At 42.5% G+C, this 10,561-nt stretch overlaps 1 protein-coding gene across 1 annotated transcript in view; it reads left to right on the top strand.

Annotated features, from left to right (window-relative positions):
- Positions 1-1,279: 1,279 nt before the first annotated feature.
- The window catches only part of FAM222A (family with sequence similarity 222 member A), a 295,931-nt gene continuing 286,649 nt past the window's right edge, over positions 1,280-10,561 (top strand). Inside the window, exon 1 of the mRNA XM_030219886.1 lies at positions 1,280-2,324. The gene's annotated coding sequence lies outside the window, so the exon portion shown is untranslated. The remainder of the gene's footprint in view (positions 2,325-10,561) is intronic.

Raw genomic sequence — 10,561 nt, 5'->3', positions numbered from 1 at the left:
TCTAATATAACTTGTTTCTTTTCAGTATCTTCTTGTGATGCAGTTAATGACTGCATTTTTTTTCACTTCCTCATACATTTCCAATTTTCTTCACTTAGCCCCTTTTCTTTTTTTCTTGCCTAGTCCAATGTATTCAGGTCCATGTCAAGTAGTTCATCTTTGAACAATTTCCACATATTTTCAATATCTGGTTCATGGTCTGAATATTTCTCTGCTAAAGTTTCAGATCAGTTTGACATGTGCATTTGGAACTCCTCTGTATTCTGCTGATCCTTCAGCTTACTAAAGTTGTATTCGATAACCTTCTTTGATTTCTACACTCTTTTGATCTTGATCGTGAAGTTTGCAACATTTTATTCTTATTATTGTATTCACTATTTTTTTTATTTTTCTCATATTTTATATTACTCATAATTCCACCACTCAAACATGTCAAATTACAGAATATTTCTTTTCTTTTTCATAAAACAGAGGGCTCAATTTTTCATCTGGTAACCCTCATAACAGAAACGGGTTATCCTTCTTTCATTATGGGGTTGGTTATGAGATGAAAACTTGTGTCCTCTGTTTTATGAAAAAGAAAAGAAATATTCTGTAATTTGACATGTTTGAGTGGTGGAATTATGAGTAATAACACAGGTTCAGTGATCTTCTATAAAACACACACAGTTGGAACATGACTCAAAAACAGTCACAAAATGAAGTGAACCATCGTTTCTAAAAACTGTAGGGTTAATACTCCATTGTATATTACATGGTTTTGCTGTTATGGCTGTCCTAATTCCGTTATTACACATATAATTTTATGATTCAAGGTTTTATTATATGTAGCTCTGCAGTCATCATCAATATCAGCATAGCATATCTCAGTTGACATCCGTGAAATATTGAATTAGTACTAGCTGTATTTTACCATTAGAGCGTACTGATTTTGCACCCTCTGTTTTTAGCATAACTTATATTTCCTCTGTACTATCGAAGCTACAACGGAGACCCTGGGGGGAGGGGGAGCGGCCCCAAGTCCTCTTCCACTACCTTAACACTTTTGAAATTTTCCGCGAAAACAACACGTGTCAGCCACTTCCCCCTCGCTCCCTTCAAGAGGACGCTTCGGCGCGTCACCCTGGTAACCGCCTTTAGCGCAGACTGATTGGTCGGACCTCCCGGGGGACGTCAGCGCTCCGAAGCTGCCGATTGGCTAGTGGGCGGTGCGCGTGGGTCCGGGAAGCTGCCCAGCTCGGGCTCATTGTCAGTTTCGACGGAGCGGAGCTGCGGGAAGGAAGTCGCGGGCGGGGAGAAGGGAGTCGAGTCGCCAGCCGCCCACCCACCCTGCTCTTTGGCTCCCCTGCAAAAGGATCACCGGCGGCTGTGCCTCAGCCGAAGCGGAGGAGGCTGGAGACGGCGCCGCTGACCTACAGGATTTGTCCAGCGGGGTTCATCGGATCGGGGCACTTCCCAGCCCGCAAGATCTGCTTAGCTTCCCGGCCACGCAAAAGGGCTTTTTCTCTCCTCCATCCTACCGAGAGAAAAAAAAAGAAGAGATTACACCGCCGGCTGGATGTCTTGCTACTACCATCCGTCGCCCGAGATTCTTCTCCTGTGCTTCCCTGTCTCCGCGCGTTCTCTCGGGCTCCGGGAGTAGAGGGCGACCGATCCTTATCCGCGCATTGAAGTCGATCGGCATGTAATCTAATTGTGACATATAAACGGAAGGCGACCTCTGCAGCCGGAAAGAAGAGGATTTATAGTAAAATACATACAACACAGGCGTCTACGGGTTTGTGCAAACGCTTCCCTCTTGCAAGGCTGCGATGAACCTGCTGTCTTGAAAATTCATTCCGGAGAGATTTGAAAGACAAGTAGCCGAACTGGGAGAAAAAAATTCTGGCCTTCCATCTGTGATCCTGCAATTCTACTTTTCCTTCTTAGGAGCTCCTGTAACCGGTTTGATTTGGTCCCGAAATGTTATTTTATTGAAAGCAAGAAGGAAATTAAGAAAGATAAATGCGATTTTTTTTTTTCTTAAACGTACAACTCAATTATACGGCTGCTCTGTTTTGGGATACGTTTTTAAGTGATCGAAGTTGAAATATTTATTTATATTTTGATGTGAAACAAAACCCGCGATCTTTTTTTGTTTTGTAACTGCCAGGAAAATTCTCATCTATTACCCCCAGGAGATTCACCCGTAAAGCATATTAAGGAATATTTGTGCTGCCTACTCATGGCTTTGCTGAGAAAACTCATCTGTTACGGGACTGCATCGTCTTGAGGGCTGATTTCCGCTGCATCGCAGGACTTAGCTCCAATTTAGAAGATTTATGGTAAATATGTGTGGATGTTTATTGCTTCGAAGGGGTGAGGCGTTTTCTTATCACTGACTGCATGGTTTTTAAATGCCTTTTTGTAAGGTTTAACTAATCAACGGATAAAGTTAGCTTCCCTTCGTGTTATCTTTACACTGCAGCACCCACATTTGTTTTTTCTTAATGAAAGGATGTGGGGGGCCGAAGTTTAAAAGCTGTTTATTCGCTCTTATCTTGAATGCAGTAGCAGCCTTTCTAGCAGATTTAAAATACTCGGCTGGGTTGCGGATCTTCTGTCCGCGCGAGCGACTCCCCGACCTTGTTCCGGGGCGATGATGTGACGGATCTCGGTATATTTTTAATCCGAGGTGATTAGTGGCATGGGACATGGACATTTGCAGCGATCGCTTCCCTAGGTAATGTGACCGACCAGCTGCAATGACTGGGACGCCCAGCTTCCATAAATCAGATTATTTTTTTCCTTGCAGACCTCATCGTGTAACATTTGTTAAAGAAAAGAAAACTCGGTAGCCTGCGTGCTGATGCTTAAACATGATGATCGGGTACACTTTTTAAAGAGGCTGGGGGCGGGGGAATACCATATAGTCCGATGATGTGAATGTTTATCTTTGCATAGTGTTCTGACTGTTAAACAAAAATCTCCCCCCATCCAAAGATTGGGTTTCTTAGGTGCAATTTAAGATCATGTAATGACTATATCATTATAACACTCTGTAAGCCACATTGAGCCTGCAAAAAGGTGGGATAATGTGGGGTACAAATGCAATACATGATAATAATAATGCATGCACAATGAGAAAGAGGAGGAGGGTGATAATTTTATAGTTCAGAAGATGAAAACAAATGTAACAGTACGTGCCAAATCTGACCGTTTGGTCGTCTTTTAAAATGCATTTTCTGATGCCAGGACAGGGGAGGCAAGTCGAGCTTAGGCTCGGCCAGAGGGTTGTGGATTTCGGCCTCTTCTTTTGCCAGCTGTACAATGGTGGGTGTTTGGACTGATCGAGGCAGGGCTGCTAGGAAAAAGTGTTACTTCTAATACAGAGGTGTGACCTGCTAGGTGTTTTATTTTCGCCATGTGCCGGTGAAATGTCACACCTTGGTATCACTGAAAGCAGAAACAGCCTGTGCGGGCTTTTGATTTTGCTTAGATCTAAAAGCTGGCTCTTCAAACTTCAAACCTGTTCTCCCCAGATGGATTGAGACCTGACAAGACTGTTGGATGACTTAAAAAAAAAATAAAAAGTCACACAATTATGTAAAAATCGTCCCGGGGGAAAATAGTGCATATCCACTTGTGATCAAAGGCAGTCTGCAGGGAGAAGCAGTACAGGTGTGTATGTGGAAGGTTTTCTCAATCTCTCTCAGAAGTGATCGTAAGACGGGATAGTTTGTGATGCTGTTTTTCATTTTTTTTCCCCTGAAATACTAGGGAGTTATAGTGAAGTCCCATGGTGTGGATCAAATGAAAAAAATAGCTCCAAGATGTGGGCAAATGGGTGTGAACTGCATTTCCACAATTAGTGATTTTTTTTTTCTCACAGAAGTGATAGTTTTCTTTTAACCATAATGATATGCACAGTGTGAGGTGTTTGCTGGTGTAAAAGGGCTAAATGCACTAAAGCATCATTGTGTTTTTTTTTCCTCCTCTTTGAATTTGAGTAATGTCTCTGTTGAATCCATGCCTGCAGCATTCCCAGCCACAGCAAACTGTGTGAAAGGGCATCACAGTGTCTGTTTGAGTAAGAAGGATGCCTCCCTTTGTAACTCCTGAGCAGGGACACGGGAGCCATGGGTGCATGATAAAATCCGGAACCTTCAATACGATGGGCTCAGCTTAGATATTTTGCTAGCATATCGCTGTGTAACCAAGGTGAAATCGGTTTCCTCCAGGACTGGGAAATGTAAAAGGCAGCTGAGGAGAGGGAGCATTTCATGTGAGGGGCATATGCTTTGTCCTGGAATTGCCCTTCCACGTTAACTCGGTCTGTGCCATTCTCGTGGGCCTGTTTTTTCACCGTTAAACTTTTTTTGTGTGTGTGTTTTGTCCAGATTCTGAAAATTTAAAGCTGTTGAAACAGTGGGCAATCTCCGACACACTGAAGTTTAAAAAGAGCAGGGCGCTTTTGATGTAAGCAAGTAGGCTAATCTGATAATTGCAGTATAGACAAACCAAAAAATCTGTTTAATATAATATTGTTCAATTTTGTGCATAGAGAAATATATCTTTATTAGGTATGCCACTTTCTCTATAACTTTATAGTGCCAGATTATCTTTGGATTGTAAGACTAATGGCTTGGTTCCAGCTGTGTAAAAACCCAAGTATTTCCTTGTTCTAAGCCCTAATTATGCGGTCACTTGCTCATAAAATACTATACTTTTTTGCCCTTTCAGATGGGGTAATGAGATTTTTTTTTTTCTGTTGCGTGCATGCACTATGGGTTCCATGTTCAACACAATTTAACCAGCCAGAAATGGCTTCTGGTCAGTTAAATCACCGTTTCAGGGCTGACTGCTCAGCTCAAAACTGGCTATTTTGGGGGTGGAGATGGGACTTGACCATTTAAGTACTCGATATTCACCACTTCACCGGACAGGTTAACCGAATAAAAGGACTTAACTTTTATGTGGTCTTAATCTTTAAGTGGTAATCCGTAGCCTGTTAAGCGCTAGACGCCTCTGCAAACATGGAAATTCAGTGGCAAAGCACAGATATGGCCTGGCAAACAGTCGCTAAGTGGCCGATGATCAGAAGTAAACGCGGGCGCTAGAGGCTGTTAGCGCCGTACTAATGCCCGTATTTAGTCCCGCCCTATAATCAAACCATGGAAGTGTGTGAAACAACATGCTCACGGGCTCTGACTGGAAGTAGCATTGCAAAACAGGGCATTTACTATTCCTTCCCAATTCGCAGTGGCAGCGGGGCAAACCCTACGCCAGCTCGGAGCTGGCGTTAGAGTTTGCTAAACATTAGGGAGGAATGGGAAGCCCTGTCCAGCATGCATGCTTGCATCCCCCTAACCTCCCCCCCTGAACAAGTAAAGTTTCCCTGGTGGCCTTCTCCTCTCCAAGGTCCAGTAGATCTATAACCCCCTACCCCCCCCCCAACATCTCCCACCTGCCCTGGTGGTCTAGAGTCCCCTGAACCCCTCCCCCTGTAACTTTTATTGACAGAGGAAGGAGTAGCACTCTCCTCCTTTCAGCGCCGCCTCCAAAATGGCAGCACCTTGCTCTGCCCAGTACCATATAAGGAGTAAATGTGCAGGGTTTTTGATCATCCGGTCCTAAGTGCAGTTGTTACTTTGACAGTAGCGCCTGAATTCTATCTATATATGGCATCCAACGTCGTCCACCCAACCTTGGGCGCATGCCTGAGATATGTACACAAGTAAATTGGACAGTGAGCTTTAAACCATCAATTAGGTGCTAATGAGCAATTATTGATAATTGGCTCTCATTAAAATTTGTGTACACAAATGGCACGGTGTGTATCTCAAAAGGGGGCGTGGCCATGGACATGTTGGGGGCGTTCTGAAAAGTTGCACACGGAATTACAGGATACTGCCTAACCACGCCTATCTTCAGCCCCAGCGTTTATACCAGGTTTTGGCAGGCGTACGTTCAGCGCAGGATCCACACTAAACACTATTCTGTATAAGACACACACCCTTTATAAAATAGGGCTTGGTGCTGAATTTTTTTTCGATGCCTTAGTTTCAGCGTGGTTTATTGAACTCCCTCCTAAGCACCTAAATGTAAGCGCCATTTCTACGCTAAAACTATAGAGTGCAAGCTTGCATGTGAATGTTACATTCAGGTAGGTGAATGCCAGTTGGGCGCTAAACAGCTTTTTGAAAACTGCAAGGGGCCGTACACCTGGGTCGAATATGGGCAAGTCTCATACTTACCTGTGTAACTTCTAGAACATTGAATGGAGGAGTAGCCTAGTGGTTAGTGCAGTGAAACATGGAATGTTGCTACTATTTGAGGAGATTCTACATGGAATGTTGCTACTCTTTGGGATTCCGGAATCTTGTTACTCTTTGAGATTCTACATGGAATGTTGCTGGTGGAGGAGTAGCCTAGTGGTTAGTGCAACAGACTTTGATTTTGGGAAATTGGATTCAATTCCCACTGCAGCTCCTTCTGACTTTGGGCAAGTCACGTAACCCCTCTGTTGGTCCAAAATAAGTACTTGTATGCAATATGTAAATTGCTTTGATTGTAACCACAGAAAGGCAGTATATCAAGACCCACCCCCTTTCCGTTAGAACATAAGAGTAGCCACACTGGGTCAGACCAGTGGTCCATCTAGCCCAGTATCCTCTTTTCCAAACAGTGGCCAAGCCTGGCAGAAACCAAAATCGTGGCAACACTGCATACTACAAATCTTAGGGCAAACAATTGCTTCCTATGTCTGTCTCAATAGCAGACTATGGACTTTTCCTCCAGAAATTTGTCCAAACCTTTTTAAAACCTAGATACGCTAACCGCTGTTACTACATCCTCCAGCAAAGAGTTCCAGAGATTAATTATTCGTTGAGTGAAAAAAATATTTCCTCTTATTTGTTTTAAAAGTATTTCCATGGAATTTCCTCAAGTGTTCCCTAGTCTTTGTACTTTTGGAACGAGTAAAAAATCGATTTACTTCTACTTGCTCTGCACCACTCAGGATTTTGTAGACTTCAGTCATATTTTCCCTCATTCGTCTCTTTTCCAAGCTGAAGAGCCCTAACCTCTTTAGCCTTTCCTCATACGAAAGCAGTTCCATCCCCTTTATCATTTTGGTCGCACTTCTTTGACCGTTTTCTAATTCTGCTATATCTTTTTTGAGATACGGCGACCAGAACTGAACGGAATACTCAAAGTACGGACACACCATGGAGCGATAAAAGGCATTATAGTATTTTCAGTCTTATTCACCATCCCTGTCCTAATAATTCCTAGCATCTTGTTAGCTTTTTTGGCTGCCGCCGCACACTGAGCAGAAGATTTCAGCGTATTATCTATAATATAGTAACATATAGTAGATGACGGCAGAAAAAGACCTGCACGGTCCATCCAGTCTGCCCAACAAGACAAACTCATATGTGCTACTTTTTGTGTATATCTTACCTTGATTTGTCACTGTCATTTTCAGGGCACAGACCGTACAAGTCTGCCCAGCACTCGTTTTCTTGAGCGCTGACCCCCAAGGTGGACCCTAGCATCAGGTTATTATGATTCAGATTATTCTTTCCAATGTGCGTCACCTTGCATTTGTCCACATTAAATTTCATCTGCCATTTGGATGCTCAGTCTTCTAATTTCCTAAGGTCTTCCTGCAATATTTCACAGTCCGCACATGTTTTAACAACCTTGAATAGTTCTATATCATCTGCAAATTTGATCACCTTACTCGTTGTTCCGCTTTCTATATCATTTATAAATATGTTAAATAGTACCGTCCCAGTACAGATCCCTGCGGCACTCCACTTGTTCACCCTCCTCCATTGAGAGAAATGACCATTTAACCCTATCCTAAAGTGCACCATTTACGCACATTTACACCTTTCACATGGCATAACTGAGCACATAAATGGTGGCATGCAAATATGACCTTCACCTCTATTCTATTGTCTTGCAGTAGCAATAAGATACGGTATATAAATTGATGTAAATAAAAAATAAAATAAATATTCAGTAATGGAAGCTGGGTGTCCAGATGCTGGTACAGATTTTACGCTCAGCATTTTGCATTTCAATGCCTAACTTTGGGTAACCTTTGCAGAGCTGTACTTCAGCTGCAAAGGAGAAATGCTTAGGCGTGAAATAATAATCTCTGTGTTCACATTTATTTGGACACTGTCTTGTTTTGCAGCGTGCCCCTCACATCTGGACTTCTTATAGAGTCAAACAGTTTAACTCGCTGGCTAAATGAGGAGCATCTATTTTTAGTTTCTAGACACTACAGGTGAATTTGACATTTCCAAGAGAACCTGTGAGCAGACCATGCTGTTAGGTAGGAAGTAGACAGTGGGGTATATTATTAGAATGCCAGTGTTGGCTTTCGCCTCTGTTGGCATGATTGCAGGAGACAGTTGCTAAAGTGGAGCTTTTCAGTTTACTCATCAGCAAACAATTGTTAAGTTTAAACGTTGAGCCAAAACTGTCATCCCACTTTTTTGGATTGAGGGTTTGGATTTTTTTTGTTTGTCCTTTAATAAATGTTCCTTCTATGTGTCTCCTGCTGTCGTGGTGCTGCTGTACTGGTTGTCATCAGAACCCCCATCTGGGTGTAGTTCTGACGCAGGGATACGCCAGGAATAAATCAAGCACTTAGGGGCTCTTTTACTAAGGTGTACTAAGCCTTAACGCACTGATAAAAAGACTTACCACAGGATGAACTTAAGCATCTTGTGGTAATTTCCGTGTTTGTGAGCGCTAATTGAGCACTATTTTTTTAAAATTATTTTTTAGCAGGAGGTGTGGAAGGGTTAACCACTAACTGCTTTATGCAGGTGCTCTTGCTTTAATAATAACATTAGCAAACGATCTGCCAAATAACAAAATAGGCATTTTTCTTACTGCTGTGGTAAAAATGGGGGTTTAGCGCTTAGGACAATTCCACAGTAGGACGCGCTCCCTGGGAGTCTACATAACGTGACTTAAGTTGCGCACGCAAATCCAGTCGTATTCTGAATTTGTGCACGCAGTTTAATTAGTTAACAATCCAGTCAGAGCCTGTAATTGCCACTTAAGCAATTGACACTAATTAGAATTTGCACGCAGAACTGTCTAAGCGTATTCTATAACGTGATGCACATAAATTCTAAGTCGTATAGTTGAAAAGGCGGCGTGGAATGGGAGCGGGTCATGGATGTTTCTAAAATCTTCATGTGATTATAGAATACACCTGGTTTGCACCTAATTTAGGTGTCCGCATTTACACCAAGTTTTATTTGTCGTGACTACCCGCGCATGAGTAAATTTAGTTGTATGGATGGGCGTTTGGCATATTCTATAAACCATGTGGAATTTTAGGTTTATTCTATGAAGTGCGATTAAATTTAAGCGTACTTTATAGAATGCACCTAGCCGTATATTGTTTTGACGTCAGTTTTTTTAGCCATCATATATAGAATCTAGTCCACTATGCCAAGATTTTGTGATGACTTAATAAATGGGCCACTAACCCCCCCCCCCCCACCCGTTTACAAAGCCGCATGGCAATGCGACGGCCCGTTCAAAGTGAATGGGATTTGTCGGCATTAGCGCTCCGGCAGGCGCGAGCACGGCTTTGTAAATGGGGGGTAAAGTAGCAAAAGATTTTTTAAAGATAAAAACAGAGCATGTGGTTATAATTAAAGGTGTACCATTGTCTTGAACAACTGGAGATGACATATCGAATTGTTTTTGTGTCTATTTATATTGAAGTAGGCAGCAAGGAATTATTAGACCAAGAGATTAAGCAAGTAGAACAAGACTGAAGGCAGTGTGAAATTTTGGGGAATGTCACACCTTCTGCTGTTTTTGAGGCTGGGCAGCTTTTTTTTTTTTTTTGCTTTGAAGTAACCAATTCGCTTCCCTGATCAGGAAGCTTTAAACCTATAAAACTGAATTACAAAGCCATAATAAACCACCTGCTAGCACTCAAGTAATTTAACTTCTGGTGCCAAACTGCAGGAGAGGGTAAAGCCCGGAAGTCCGGTGGAACACTTGAGGCATAAGTGGGCAGACCGGCTGGGACGTCTCTCTAGTTTTTTTTTTTTAATAATCTATTTAGTAATGTTTCATAGAATGTATAGTAAGATAACTCCATTGTGAAGCAATCATATGTACAATGAAAACTGTTCAAAGGACAAGCCCTGGGTTTGTACGCTTGTGCAAGGCTTACAGCGCTTAGGAAATGTAGAAAAACAGCCTGTAATAAATACGTAAAAATCCCTGCTTCTTTCTCTGCCTCAACAAAGAGATGTCATAACAACTGAAAAAGAATTAATCCGTTTAACCGCAGATATTCTTCTGGAGCTGGGTTGCAAGCTGGTATTTTCCGCCGAAGTGGTGACAGCTATCAAAAGATTTTAACGAGCCATGTCGCTGGGTATTTATCCCCGAGGCCAGGGGACAGAACCATGCTGGGATCTGATGGAGAGTTTGGGCACCCTGAGAGTAGCTGCTAATTAAAAGCCAGGTCTCTCTCTCTTTCCAGTAAGTTCCTGCCTTGGCTTTGGCCCTTGAGGTTGTTCTGGCT

Source organism: Microcaecilia unicolor, chromosome 11 (genome assembly GCF_901765095.1).
Source record: "Microcaecilia unicolor chromosome 11, aMicUni1.1, whole genome shotgun sequence".
NCBI lineage: Eukaryota > Metazoa > Chordata > Amphibia > Gymnophiona > Siphonopidae > Microcaecilia > Microcaecilia unicolor.
Note: the sequence above shows the minus strand (reverse complement) of the source record. Positions and strands in the feature narration are given on the sequence as shown.